Below are 15553 nucleotides of genomic sequence, written 5' to 3'. Positions count from 1 at the left end.
TAGCAAAGCTCACCCTGGCCTTCCCCAATCCCTCCACAAGTGTCCTCTTGACCTTACCTGTCCTACTTACTACAGAGTAACACCTTCCTGTTCCTTCCTTCGCTTCTGTGTTCCTTCCTTTGCTTCTACTCACTCCACAGCCTGGCTAAGCTCACCCTCAGCTCCTCAGTGCCTCCACAGGAGCCCCTTGACCTTACCTTACTAACAGAAAGACCTTACTAATACAAAGTAATGCCTTCCAGTTCCTTCCCTCACTTCTACTCTCCTCACAACCTGGCCAAGCTCACCCTCAGCTTCCTCAATGCCTCCACAGGTGCTCCCTTGATCTTATCTGTCCTAATACAGAGAAACACTTTTTCTCTTCCTTCCCTTACTTCTAAGTCCCTTCCTTTGCTCCTGCGCTTCTTCCCCCACTTCTACTTTCCCCACAGCCTGGCCTAGCTCACTCTGGGCCTCCTCAGTCCTTCCACAGGTGCCCCCTTGACCTTACCTGTCCTACCTAATACAAATTAAGGCCTTCCTGTTCCTTCCCTCGCTCCTCCTCTCGCCAGAGCCTGGCTAAGGTCACCCTGGGCCTCCCCAGGTGTCCTCTGGACCTCACCTGTCCCCTTCCACCCCAGACACCTGCAAAGCCCCCCAGCCCCACAAGGCCTCTCTCTCCCTCCCTCAGCCCCACTTGTTCTCCCCCTTCTTGCTCTCCTTTTGCCGCTGGGCCCTGCCCTCCCCTCCTTCTCCAAGAGGCAGAACCCCCAAAGCCTCCTGGCGCTTCCCTACTCCTTGCCAGAATGACTCCTACCGGCTCCCGCATGCTCAGAGCAGCGCAGGCCGATGCATCCCCACGCCAGCGCGTCTCAGCCAATAAGGAGCCGTGGAACGCCAGCGTCTCAGCCAATCGCGAAGAGGAAGGAGGCATGGTTCGGTCTTTCATCCTTCCCTCCAGGCATCAATCAACGCGGGGCCCCGCCCTTTCGAAGGCAGGGCGTGGCCGCGGCTCCTTTGATCTCAGCGGCGGCCACGTGCTGCTCAGGTTCACAGCTGCTGTTGCTGCTGCTCCAGGGATTTAATTCGATCTGATTCCGTTTCAGTCTCAACATTTTTCTCTCTCCTCTCTACAAGCAGCCAGGGTGACCAGATGGAGGACAAAGGAGGACAAGCTCCTGCAAAATGTAGGACCTTCAAGAAAAACATGTAGGGCACGACCACATAAAAGCTAAAAAACACACAGAAATGTCAATTCATGCTTTTTAGTTCTGTTCCTGGAATGGAGGACCATGTCTTGGAAAAGGAGGACCTTGTCCCTGAGCAAAGGAGGACAAGGCACCCCGAAATGGAGGACCTTCGGGGAAAATGTAGGACATGACCAAATAACTTCTATCAACGTTTCTTATAAATTCATGCTTCTTAGTCATCCTCAAAATGGAGGACATTCCTGAATTTCTTCTGGAGAGAAGCCTGGAATGGAGGACATGTCCTGGAAAAGGAGGGCGCCTGCTCACCCTGCTATATAGCCATTAATTAGTACAATAATTATGTTGCAATTTGTTGTATCATTTTAAAAAAGAAACAGCCATTGAGGTGTCATGGGAGTTTTTGGCGATTTTTCCTGCCCAAAGAGTCACTTTTGCGCAACCAACATTGCACAATAAGTCATCATTTCTATGGGAGCCCGTTGCACAACGCTTCCGTAGTTTTAGTGTCATTCCTCCCCTTTTGGGACATTATGGGGGGGGGGGGGAAGGAGAGTCCGGTATTTGTCTCCCGTTATCCTTTCTAATGCATTGTGAAATGGTTTGGTGTGGTAGGGAGTAACGCAACGCGAGGCAAAAGTTACTGATCGCAAAGTTCCCATGATGCTGAGCTGCTTTTTCACCCCATTCCCTTCCGGTGGCCTTCCTTTTTCAGGGCAACTCCGGGGGGGGGGGGAGGGGGTTTTGAGTGTATATATATATATAAATGTATATATAAATAAATGTATGTTCTGAGTGAATATGTGCAGAGATACATTCTTTGCGCGAATGCAAACGTGCATATATATGTGTGTGTGTGTGTGTGTGTGTGTTTTGCCTTGATGTGTGATGGAGGAATGCATAGGATGCTATAAATTAAGGGGACCCTAAAGGGTCATCAAGTCCCCCCCTTCTTCTGAAGGAATACATAGGATGCCAGAGAGATGGGCGGGACCTCAAAGGGTCATCCAGTCCAGCCCCTTCTTCTGTCCTGAAGGAATACCTGTGAATATAAAAACGCGTGTGTGTTATCAGCTATTGTGGATACTGTGAATATGCAGAGAGATGTTTATTAGTATGTGTCTCTGACATATATGTGTATATATATATATGTATATCTGTCTTGTCTGCCTGTATTTATAAAGAGGTGTGTGTGTGTGTGTGTGTATGTGTGAATATATCTATCTATCTATCTGGATGTGTATGCGTGTGTGTGTCTGTGTGTGTGTGCGTGTTCTATAGGTATAGGTATATGTGGGGGGAGTGGGGTCTGTACCTATAGGTAAATCTAATCTATGCAAGGGATCCCAAGGGCCATCCAATCCAGCCCCTTCTTCTGCCCTGAAGGAATACATAGGATGTCAGAGAGATGGAAGGGACCCCAAAGGGGCATCCAGTCCAGCTCCTTCTTCTTTTCTGAAGGAATAAATAGGACCCTAGAAATGGAAGGGGTGCCAAAGGGCCATCCAGTCCAGCCCCTTCTAACCCTAACCCTTTCCCCCTCCTTTTTTTCAAAGAGCCAGGCACAAAATGCCCCAAAGTGCGCACATTTTGTCAAATAAACCTCTTATGATCTGCCCTTGGCCCCATTTTCAACCCCAAAATGCAAGTTAATGCATCCTGTATCCCCCACTCCTTGCCACCCCAGAATGCCTCTTGCACATGTAATAATAATAATAATAATAATAATAATAATAATAAATTCATCACCTCGTAAATGCCAGAAAAGGATGTGATTGTCATGCATTCTTTTATGCATTTAAAAGCAATTCAGAGCTATCCCTGAATTCTTTGCAAAAGCATGTCTCATTTTGCCAATTGCCTAATTGACAAGAGCAACAAATGTAACATTCGAATGTAACATTCACATTTTAGGATGGATTCTCAAAGGAAAAAACGTCTATATATAACGTGGCTGGCAGCTTGTTCTCTTTCCCTTTCATTTGCTGACTTCCAGCAAAGGGAAAATGTTGCAAAGGGCAAGAATATATATATTTCTCAAGAAAAAACAAAACATGCGCACATTTTACCAAAAATAAGTTTTTTAAAAAAGGGAGGAAAGTGCCTGATGGGAGCTCCGTTCGTGCCCTGCCTTTGCCTTTGCCTTTGACCTGACCTGAACCCTTTCCTCCTGCTTACACTTTGCCATTGCCTTCCACTGAGGCTGAGAGAGAGAGACCTGTCAATTCCAACTGACCCATGCAATCAATTGGGAATAAAAGGGAAATGCATTGGGAGCTTACCCTGTGAATATCTCAGAAAAATCGCATAATTACACAAAACTATTTCACACAACATCACACAAAACCCACTATTAAAATGGTCACAAAGAAGCATTAACGCACACCTTTTCACTTTCGGGATTTCAGTGACAATGCATTTCCGATATTTCTTCATTTGCACAATTGTGTGTCATAACCATTTGTGCAATTACCATGTTCGCTTTATTTGCAGGTTGCCTTAACTGTGCTTTAATCTCTCTTTAATGCCAAAATTAGCCCCAGTATGATAAACTCCATAGAATCATAGAGTTGGAAGAGACCACAAGGGCCATCCAGTTCAACCCCCTGCCATGCAGGAACTCACAATCAAAGTACTCCTGAGAGATAGCCATCCAGCCAACTAAATGATTAGTGAAGGGTTTTGTAATTGAGCTCCAATATCTCTTAAGCTTTGCAACCGAGTCCTGATGTATTTTTAAAAAAACAATTATTAGGCTGCACAGAGATAATTTCTTTTGCTAACCTGGCACCCTCCCAACATGCTAGACTACAACTCCCATCATATTCAGCTATCATGAGGAGAAAGGGATTGCTTAACTGTTGCCTGGTCATATTGTGCTCCTCCTTCCAAATTACGTCCTTAAAGCTGGTATTTAGGATGGAGAGGAAATACAGATGACTTTCAGAAAGAGGCTGGGAGAAAAAAGGAGGAAATGAAAGTGTGTGGTAAGTTCTTGTGAAATATTGTCAATGGTGTTACAATTGGGGTGCTGAGGGTGCAAACCACTTTAACTTCCCAGACTGAAGTCTCATTAAATTTCAAAGGACAGTGACACATTGCTCGGTGTATTTTCCAAAATCCTTCCTCTTGTTTGGGGCAAAACATGTTCATATTCTTGATGATAACTTTCAATAGCCTCTTAAAAGACTAGTTTAGTCTGTGAGTGAATCCCATGGACTGATTCCACAGAATTATAGCAGTTTGATACCACTTTCTGGGATATGTAATCTTGTCAGGTACTTCTCATACATTTTTTGCCAGATACCTTTATGTCAGGGGAATGGATTAGAGAGAATTGTAGGTACTGTACTGCAACTGAAGAGAGCCAGCATAGCATAGTGATTTGTTTGTTGGACTGCAAGAAAACCCTATGATAGGTTCATTTTAGGGTCGCCATAAGTCAGAATGACTTGAAGGCACACGACAACAATAACAACAACAAGGTACTGCCATACCACAGATTCTAGGATTTCATAGGATGGAGCCATGACAGTAATAAAACTGCTATAATTACAGTATGCAGTGTGGATACACTCAGCTTTTGGGGTTGCTTGCGGCAGAGGCCTTCTAGTGCTGTCAGCTAATAGGTATTGTGCAAGTAGTCCTTCTTTCTTTCCTTAAGATATTTTTTTAAAATTTAAAATGAAATCAATACCACCTGTCCACACATGCATACTGACCCATAATAAAATTCTAAGTTTGAGGCAAAACAATTATACTGTTGAGAGCCAGCATGGTGTTGTGGTTTGAGTGTTGGATTACAACTCTGGAGGCCAGGGTTCAATTCTCCACTTGGCCATGAAACCCACTGGGTGACCTAGGGCACGTTACATGCTCTCAGACTCAGGGAATGGCAACGGCAAACCTCTTCTGAACAAATCTTGCCAAGAAAACCCCATTATAGTTTTACCTTAGGGTTGCCAAAAGTCGGAAATGGCTTGAAGGCACACAACAGCAACAATAACAAACAATTATACAATAAAAATTATTCTGGAAGCACACTTTGGCTAATAAGACCCCCCCAGAACCTATGGTCGGAATTAAAGTGGGAGGTCAAGAGATTTCCTTTTTGATTGATACTGGAGCAGATAGATCAGTAGTTACAAAGAAGATTGCCCCTGAGACGAATCAAAAGATTCCTGTTGTGGGAGCTACTGGTTATAAAGAACTAAAACCACTGCTCCAACAAAGAATTTTTAATCTTGCAAATCATCAAGTTGCCCACAAGTTTTTGTACATACCTGAATGCCCAGTTCCCCTACTGGGAAGAGACTTACTCTCTAAAATGAGAGCCCAAATTTCTTTTGAAACTGATGGGACTTCCAATGTGATTTTTAGAGGTCCTGATAAAATGCCAGCTTGCCCAAAGATATTGACACTGCAATGCCCTATAGAAGAGGAGTGGAGATGTTTCCAAACCTATGTAGTACAAGAGGATCCTGAAGCCTGGAAAGCTTTTAATACACCAGGAGTATGGGCAGAAGACAACCCGCCAGGGATGGCAAGATTTATAGCTCCTGTGGAAGTAGAACTAAAGCCAGGAGTAACACCAATACATGTCAGACAATATCCTATTCCAAGGGAAGCCGTGATCGGAATCCAAAAACATTTAGACAGGTTGCTGCAACACAACATCATTCGACAATGTCAGTCGCCTTGGAATACGCCCCTACTTCCTGTTCGGAAACAAGGGACTGATGATTACAGGCCAGTACAGGATCTAAGGCTAGTAAACCAAGCCACAGTGACTATACATCCAGTAGTGCCAAATCCATATGTTTTAATGGGCTTGATTCCTGCAAGTGCAACCCACTTTACCATTCTGGACCTGAAAGATGCTTTCTTCTGTATAAGACTAGCACCCAAAAGTCAGTTGATTTTTGCCTTTCAATGGGAAGATGGGATAACTGGAAGGAAAAGCCAATTCTGTTGGTGCCGCTTAGCTCAGGGATGGAAGAACTCTCCAACTTTGTTTGGATCTGCCCTTAGTCAAGACCTGCAACAATTCCCATCCATACCTGGGAAAAGAGTATTGCTGCAATATGTAGATGATTTAATGTTGGCAGCAGACTCATATGAAGAGTGTTGGGCAGCAACAAAAGAACTACTACAACTGTTGTGGCATGCAGGATACAAAGTCTCCAGAAAAAAGGCCCAAATATGCCAGCAGAAAGTGAAATACCTAGGATTCCATGTGTCCCAGGGAAAGAGGGAATTGGGAGCTGAAAGAAAGGAAGCAGTGTGCTCCTTGCCTGAGCCAAAGAGCCGCAGAGCCATAAGAGAGTTTTTGGGAGCAGCAGGATTTTGCAGAATTTGGATCCCTAACTATGCACTGATGGCAAAACCCCTGTATGAAGCCACTAAAGGAATGGAACAATCACCAATACAGTGGGGCCCAGAACAGAGAGCTGCTTTTGTGCAAATTAAAACAGCACTACTGCAGGCGCCAGCTCTGGGACTGCCAGATGTCACCAAGCCATTCACTCTATATGTCCATGAGAGAAATGGAATGGCTGTGGGAGTTCTAACACAACAACTGGGATCATGGCATCGTCCTGTAGCCTATTTTTCAAAGCAAATCGATGCAGTGGCAAAGGGATGGCCTGGATGCCTGAGAGCAATTGCTGCTACTGCTCTTTTGGTCAAGGAAGCTGATAAACTGGCTTTAGGCCAGACCTTGCAAGTAAAAGTGCCTCATGCAGTGCTGCTTCTGATGGACTATAAAGGGAACTATTGGTTCACAAATAGCAGAATGCTAAAGTACCAAGCCATGCTGTGTGAAAACCCTAGGGTTCAACTAGGGATATCTACTACCTTGAACCCAGCTACACTCCTTCCTACAGACCCTAATGGGAAGCCAGATCATGATTGCATCCAAACCATGGATGAAGTATATTCCAGCAGACCAGATTTGAGAGATGTGCCATGGCCACACCCAGATGTGACTTACTTCACTGATGGAAGCAGCTTTGTACAAGATGGAGTGAGATATGCTGGATATGCTGTTGTTACACTGAACAAAGAGATAGAGGTAGGCTCATTGCCCACAGGAACCTCTGCACAGAAGGCGGAGTTAATAGCTCTCATTAGAGCCTTGGAATTAGCAGACAGAATCACAGTCAATATATACACTGATTCAAAATATGCTTTCACCACCTTGCATGCTCATGGAGCCTTATATAAGGAAAAAGGATTCATTAACTCAGCAGGAGCCCCTATCAAGTATGGAGCTGAAATCTTGCGATTGCTAGAAGCAGTTTGGATCCCGGAGAAAGTGGCAGTGATGCACTGCAAAGGACATCAAAAAGGATCTGGACCAATCACTCTGGGAAATAAAAAGGCAGACCAGGCAGCAAAAAGGGCAGCATTCAACAAACATGAAGTTAAAGCCCTTAACATCATAGTTCCTGTTTTCCAGATTTCATTAACAGACATGCATCCAAAATACAACGCAGTAGAGGATCAGGTAGCAGAGAAGGAAATGCAAGGGAAGAAAACTCAGAATGGATGGTGGCAGCTGCCAGATGGAAGGATTTTTGTTCCAAGAACTCTGGCATGGGAAGTTGTGACTCAAGCACATACCACCTCTCATCTGGGAAAAAGTGCACTGAGCCAGCTGCTGGAGAAACAACTGTACATAGATGGACTACATACATTGACTGCAGTAGCCTCATCAAGGTGTCTCACCTGTGCTAGGAACAATCCAAGACAAGGGCCTAGGAAGCCTCCTGGAATCCAGCACAGAGGCATTACACCATTTGAATCACTAGTGGTTGACTTTACTGAGATGCCTAGAAGTAGTGGCTACAAATACTTACTGGTGTTCGTGGACACCTACTCCGGTTGGCCAGAAGCTTATCCTACAAGGACTGAGAAAGCCATAGAAGTTGCTAGAGCCCTATTGAGAGACATCATCCCCAGATATGGAATGGTACATCATATTGGATCTGATAATGGCCCTTCCTTTGTAGAGAAAACCCTGCACAGCTTGTCTAGCTTGCTAGGCATCACATGGAAACTGCATTGTTCCTATAACCCGGGAAGCTCAGGCCAAGTTGAAAAAATGAACAGAACCTTAAAGGCCCAATTAGGAAAGATCTGCCAAGAAACCAAATTAAAATGGACTCAAGCCCTACCTTTGGCTTTGTTTGGGATCAGGTGCATTCCAAACAGTGCAACAGGACTGTCTCCCTTTGAATTAATGTATGGCAGACCTCCACAGATCCTAGATGGAATAAGGGGGGACATTGGAGAATTAGGGAGATCAGCTCTGTTTCAAGAGGTCCAGGAACTGGGAAAGACTCTGCACAAGTTAAACCAATATGTGCTAGAGCAAAGACCACCTCTACTCCAAACTAGATTACATTTATTCAGTCCAGGAGATGAAGTATGGCTAAAAGAATACAAACCCAGTTCTTTGAGTCCCAAGTGGAGAGGTCCTTTAACTGTTCTGCTCTCCACCCCCACCGCTGTAAAGTTAGCTGGAATTAAGCCGTGGGTACACTGGACCAGAGTTAAAAGAGCTGCACCTCAATGGAAATCAGATCTGGATCCTGATAATCCATTAAAATTAGTTTTCAGAAGAGTCCCAGAAGAAACCTCTGCGTCCCCCCTCAGCCGGAAGGAGGGTGGGGCCACAGGTGAAGATAGATCGTCAGCGCCTAGCATATAGCCTGACCGGAAAAGGGCTATCGACGCTCGGCCGAAGATTAAGAGGAACGAAGTTTAAGCCCCACTTACAACCGAAAGCTGAGTGGGCTCTACTTCGTCATCAATCAAGAAGAGCTAGGCTGCACCCACCAGGACTTCAGGTGCTCTACGCCAGCTCCGCCGAAAGAAAGAAGATTTCTTAAAGATCATAGTTAAAAATGCTTTCTATTACCCTTTTTACTTTTAGATGCTTTTCTGTATGCTTTCTGATGATAATTGGGTTTGCTATAAGTGGTAAGCCAGAATGGAGTACAAATGAGTTTCACCAGCTAATTAACAACATATCTGAAATAGCTAACATAACCAGTTGTTGGGCTTGTACACATATGCCCCCCACACAAATGAAAGGATGGCCAGTGAAAGTGGTTTTCACCATGAGTTTAACAGGCTGGAATAGTGCTGAAATCCACACCACTACAAAAGAAGCAAAACAAATTATAAAAGATTCAAGCCAATTCATGTTATCACACCAAGCACAAAACCCAATATCTCCTTTGTGTGTTAGAAATTGGCAAGAAATTAAGGGTCAAGCAACTGTTTCTAAGGCACACCCGCGAACACGCATAAATGTGGGAAACTATAACAATTGCACACGCATAATAGTGTTGAGACCAGGATGTCTGTACATATCAGACCATATAGAGACAATTCTTACTTGTGAACGCCTGGACCCTGTAGTGGGTTGGATGGCACTCTATGGAAATGTTAAAAATACTGCTCCAATAAACAGGGTTCAGGAGCAAGAAAGAACACCACAAGATCTGTTCCTATATGGTCTCCCGCAAGGATTTTATTGGGTGTGTGGGGATTGGGCAGGGAAAATATTGCCACCGGGGTGGAATGGCACATGCACAATAGGTGGCCTAGCTCCGGCAGGCATTTCCTATCATCCCCTAGAACAGTCCAAAGGAACATGGCAAAAACAGTTTGCCTGGCAAAAACAATAGTTCGCAGAGATTATGACCCGAAACTGGGTTATGATCCTGGCAACACCTATTTGACAGACGTTGAAACTTTCTTTGCTGTTGGAATTCCAGGAATTGGTGTGCGATGGAATATAGAACAAATAAGAAAGCTATCAGCACACTTAGAGAGAGTGGCAAACTCCACAGCAAAAGGTTTAACTGCTGTCCAAATTGAAATAAACTCCCTGGCTGGTGAATTAGCTCAGCACAAACTTGCTTTAGATTACTTGTTGTCCCGCCAAGGTGGGCTCTGTGTCTGGCTTAATGCAACATGCTGTCATTTTATAAATCAGTCTGGACTGGTGGAAGAAAGTGTGGAAAAGATCCATGAAGTGGTCAGAGATATAAGAGCTGGCTATGAAAAACCTGGAGAATTCTGGTCATGGTTAGATAATTTACTGCCAAATGGCCAATGGATTCGAAGTCTGCTCATGTCCCTGACCATGATGGTTTTGGTTGGAATACTAGGATGTTTGTGCTTACCATGCCTTGTGAAATTTATAAGACAGAAGTTAGAGACTGTAATTGAGACAAAAGCAGCTACTCAAGTTTGTGCTATTTTCAATATGCAAACTCAAAATAGAATGTTGGAACAACAATATTATAACTGAATGATGATGTTATGCAATAAGATATTGATAAATATCATAAAGGGGGGAATGAGATAGAAGATTTTTAAAGTTTCATATTTAGTATGCATATAAATGTAGTTTGTAGAAATAAAGGTACATGCATTAGAATGAATTTGAGAGGCCCAGGAATGCAGGCAAAAGAGTAAGATTTAAGACATAAGAGCTCAGAGTGACCTAAGGCTCTGACCTCGAGGTTCTGGAGATTGTTGTTAGTTGAAGTTAGCAGAGAGACATGAATCCTGGAGAAGAGATATCTCCGCAAGGACTAGAAGGAGGGCAAAGACAGATAAGACTAATAGGCTAATGGAATGTGGCTAAAATGTACCTTTAATGTATTCATGCATCTGTACCCTGATTGTACGAAAATCCTATATGTTTAACTTTTGCCATGTCCAATGGGATATGCCAACTAGAGTTCTTTGTTTCTATCCTATATAAAGGAGCCATTTTCCTTTTTTCGGGGCTCTGGGATCTTTGTTGGAATGTGAATTCCTCCCAGAGTGACAGCTGTCTAAAATAAACAATCTGTGGCCTGTTACAGACAGCCAAAATAAAGCTGCTTCGAGTCACAGTGGAGGTTTGGTGTTTCAATGATGCATGCATCCTAAGAGTCCAGAAGCCACACCAAAGCCACACTCCAGTCCTTAGGGCTGAAGCGTGGCTTTGGTGCGACTTCTGGACTCTTAGGACGCATGCATCATTGAAACACCAAACCTCCACTGTGACTCAAAGCAGCTTTATTTTGGCTGTCTGTAACAGGCCTGTGTTTTGCAAATTCATCTTTGGTCCCCTCCTTTCTGATTCTGTCAGACCGGGTTTGCTGTGAGTCAAGTGGAAGAACTTGCAGTGTTTTATCAGTTTTCCACAACACTATCAACGTTTCTTATAAGTTCATGCTTCTTAGTCGTCCTCAAAATGGAGGACATTCCTGAATTCCTTCTGGAGAGAAGCCTGGAATGGAGGATGTGTCCTGGAAAAGGAGGGCGCCTGCTCACCCTGTGCAAAGGTGGGCAAGGCACCGTGAAATGTAGGACAGGCAAGAAAAATGTAGGCGGTGACCAAAGAAAAACTAAAATACTCATAGAAATGTACATTTGCGCTTCTGAGTCAAAATGGAGGACATTTCTGAATTCCGCCTGAACAGAAGGCTGAAATAGAGGACATGTCCTGGAAAAGGAGGGCGCCTGCTCACCCTGCTATATAGCCATTAATTAGTACAATAATTATGTTGCAATTTGTTGTATCATTTTAAAAAAGAAACAGCCATTGAGGTGTCATGGGAGTTTTTGGCGATTTTTCCTGCCCAAAGAGTCACTTTTGCGCAACCAACATTGCACAATAAGTCATCATTTCTATGGGAGCCCGTTGCACAACGCTTCCGTAGTTTTAGCGTCATTCCTCCCCTTTTGGGACATTATGGGGGGGGGGGGGAAGGAGAGTCCGGTATTTGTCTCCCGTTATCCTTTCTAATGCATTGTGAAATGGTTTGGTGTGGTAGGGAGTAACGCAACGCGAGGCAAAAGTTACTGATCGCAAAGTTCCCATGATGCTGAGCTGCTTTTTCACCCCATTCCCTTCCGGTGGCCTTCCTTTTTCAGGGCAACTCCGGGGGGGGGGGGGAGGGGGTTTTGAGTGTATATATATATAAATGTATATATAAATAAATGTATGTTCTGAGTGAATATGTGCAGAGATACATTCTTTGCGCGAATGCAAACGTGCATATATATGTGTGTGTGTGTGTGTGTGTGTGTGTGTTTTGCCTTGATGTGTGATGGAGGAATGCATAGGATGCTATAAATTAAGGGGACCCTAAAGGGTCATCAAGTCCCCCCCTTCTTCTGAAGGAATACATAGGATGCCAGAGAGATGGGCGGGACCTCAAAGGGTCATCCAGTCCAGCCCCTTCTTCTGTCCTGAAGGAATACCTGTGAATATAAAAACGCGTGTGTGTTATCAGCTATTGTGGATACTGTGAATATGCAGAGAGATGTTTATTAGTATGTGTCTCTGACATATATGTGTATATATATATATGTATATCTGTCTTGTCTGCCTGTATTTATAAAGAGGTGTGTGTGTGTGTGTGTGTATGTGTGAATATATCTATCTATCTATCTGGATGTGTATGCGTGTGTGTGTGTGTGTGTGTGTGCGTGTTCTATAGGTATAGGTATATGTGGGGGGAGTGGGGTCTGTACCTATAGGTAAATCTAATCTATGCAAGGGATCCCAAGGGCCATCCAATCCAGCCCCTTCTTCTGCCCTGAAGGAATACATAGGATGTCAGAGAGATGGAAGGGACCCCAAAGGGGCATCCAGTCCAGCTCCTTCTTCTTTTCTGAAGGAATAAATAGGACCCTAGAAATGGAAGGGGTGCCAAAGGGCCATCCAGTCCAGCCCCTTCTAACCCTAACCCTTTCCCCCTCCTTTTTTTCAAAGAGCCAGGCACAAAATGCCCCAAAGTGCGCACATTTTGTCAAATAAACCTCTTATGATCTGCCCTTGGCCCCATTTTCAACCCCAAAATGCAAGTTAATGCATCCTGTATCCCCCACTCCTTGCCACCCCAGAATGCCTCTTGCACATGTAATAATAATAATAATAATAATAATAATAATAATAAATTCATCACCTCGTAAATGCCAGAAAAGGATGTGATTGTCATGCATTCTTTTATGCATTTAAAAGCAATTCAGAGCTATCCCTGAATTCTTTGCAAAAGCATGTCTCATTTTGCCAATTGCCTAATTGACAAGAGCAACAAATGTAACATTCGAATGTAACATTCACATTTTAGGATGGATTCTCAAAGGAAAAAACGTCTATATATAACGTGGCTGGCAGCTTGTTCTCTTTCCCTTTCATTTGCTGACTTCCAGCAAAGGGAAAATGTTGCAAAGGGCAAGAATATATATATTTCTCAAGAAAAAACAAAACATGCGCACATTTTACCAAAAATAAGTTTTTTAAAAAAGGGAGGAAAGTGCCTGATGGGAGCTCCGTTCGTGCCCTGCCTTTGCCTTTGCCTTTGACCTGACCTGAACCCTTTCCTCCTGCTTACACTTTGCCATTGCCTTCCACTGAGGCTGAGAGAGAGAGACCTGTCAATTCCAACTGACCCATGCAATCAATTGGGAATAAAAGGGAAATGCATTGGGAGCTTACCCTGTGAATATCTCAGAAAAATCGCATAATTACACAAAACTATTTCACACAACATCACACAAAACCCACTATTAAAATGGTCACAAAGAAGCATTAACGCACACCTTTTCACTTTCGGGATTTCAGTGACAATGCATTTCCGATATTTCTTCATTTGCACAATTGTGTGTCATAACCATTTGTGCAATTACCATGTTCGCTTTATTTGCAGGTTGCCTTAACTGTGCTTTAATCTCTCTTTAATGCCAAAATTAGCCCCAGTATGATAAACTCCATAGAATCATAGAGTTGGAAGAGACCACAAGGGCCATCCAGTTCAACCCCCTGCCATGCAGGAACTCACAATCAAAGTACTCCTGAGAGATAGCCATCCAGCCAACTAAATGATTAGTGAAGGGTTTTGTAATTGAGCTCCAATATCTCTTAAGCTTTGCAACCGAGTCCTGATGTATTTTTAAAAAAACAATTATTAGGCTGCACAGAGATAATTTCTTTTGCTAACCTGGCACCCTCCCAACATGCTAGACTACAACTCCCATCATATTCAGCTATCATGAGGAGAAAGGGATTGCTTAACTGTTGCCTGGTCATATTGTGCTCCTCCTTCCAAATTACGTCCTTAAAGCTGGTATTTAGGATGGAGAGGAAATACAGATGACTTTCAGAAAGAGGCTGGGAGAAAAAAGGAGGAAATGAAAGTGTGTGGTAAGTTCTTGTGAAATATTGTCAATGGTGTTACAATTGGGGTGCTGAGGGTGCAAACCACTTTAACTTCCCAGACTGAAGTCTCATTAAATTTCAAAGGACAGTGACACATTGCTCGGTGTATTTTCCAAAATCCTTCCTCTTGTTTGGGGCAAAACATGTTCATATTCTTGATGATAACTTTCAATAGCCTCTTAAAAGACTAGTTTAGTCTGTGAGTGAATCCCATGGACTGATTCCACAGAATTATAGCAGTTTGATACCACTTTCTGGGATATGTAATCTTGTCAGGTACTTCTCATACATTTTTTGCCAGATACCTTTATGTCAGGGGAATGGATTAGAGAGAATTGTAGGTACTGTACTGCAACTGAAGAGAGCCAGCATAGCATAGTGATTTGTTTGTTGGACTGCAAGAAAACCCTATGATAGGTTCATTTTAGGGTCGCCATAAGTCAGAATGACTTGAAGGCACACGACAACAATAACAACAACAAGGTACTGCCATACCACAGATTCTAGGATTTCATAGGATGGAGCCATGACAGTAATAAAACTGCTATAATTACAGTATGCAGTGTGGATACACTCAGCTTTTGGGGTTGCTTGCGGCAGAGGCCTTCTAGTGCTGTCAGCTAATAGGTATTGTGCAAGTAGTCCTTCTTTCTTTCCTTAAGATATTTTTTTAAAATTTAAAATGAAATCAATACCACCTGTCCACACATGCATACTGACCCATAATAAAATTCTAAGTTTGAGGCAAAACAATTATACTGTTGAGAGCCAGCATGGTGTTGTGGTTTGAGTGTTGGATTACAACTCTGGAGGCCAGGGTTCAATTCTCCACTTGGCCATGAAACCCACTGGGTGACCTAGGGCACGTTACATGCTCTCAGACTCAGGGAATGGCAACGGCAAACCTCTTCTGAACAAATCTTGCCAAGAAAACCCCATTATAGTTTTACCTTAGGGTTGCCAAAAGTCGGAAATGGCTTGAAGGCACACAACAGCAACAATAACAAACAATTATACAATAAAAATTATTCTGGAAGCACACTTTGGCTAATAAGACCCCCCCAGAACCTATGGTCGGAATTAAAGTGGGAGGTCAAGAGATTTCCTTTTTGATTGATACTGGAGCAGA

The sequence above is a fragment of the Sceloporus occidentalis genome, unplaced genomic scaffold, assembly GCF_023333645.1.
Source record: "Sceloporus occidentalis isolate IW3139 unplaced genomic scaffold, rSceOcc1.0.p SCAF_6, whole genome shotgun sequence".
Taxonomy (NCBI): domain Eukaryota; kingdom Metazoa; phylum Chordata; class Lepidosauria; order Squamata; family Phrynosomatidae; genus Sceloporus; species Sceloporus occidentalis.
The sequence above is the reverse complement of the archived record's forward strand: the minus strand, read 5'-3'. Positions refer to the sequence as shown.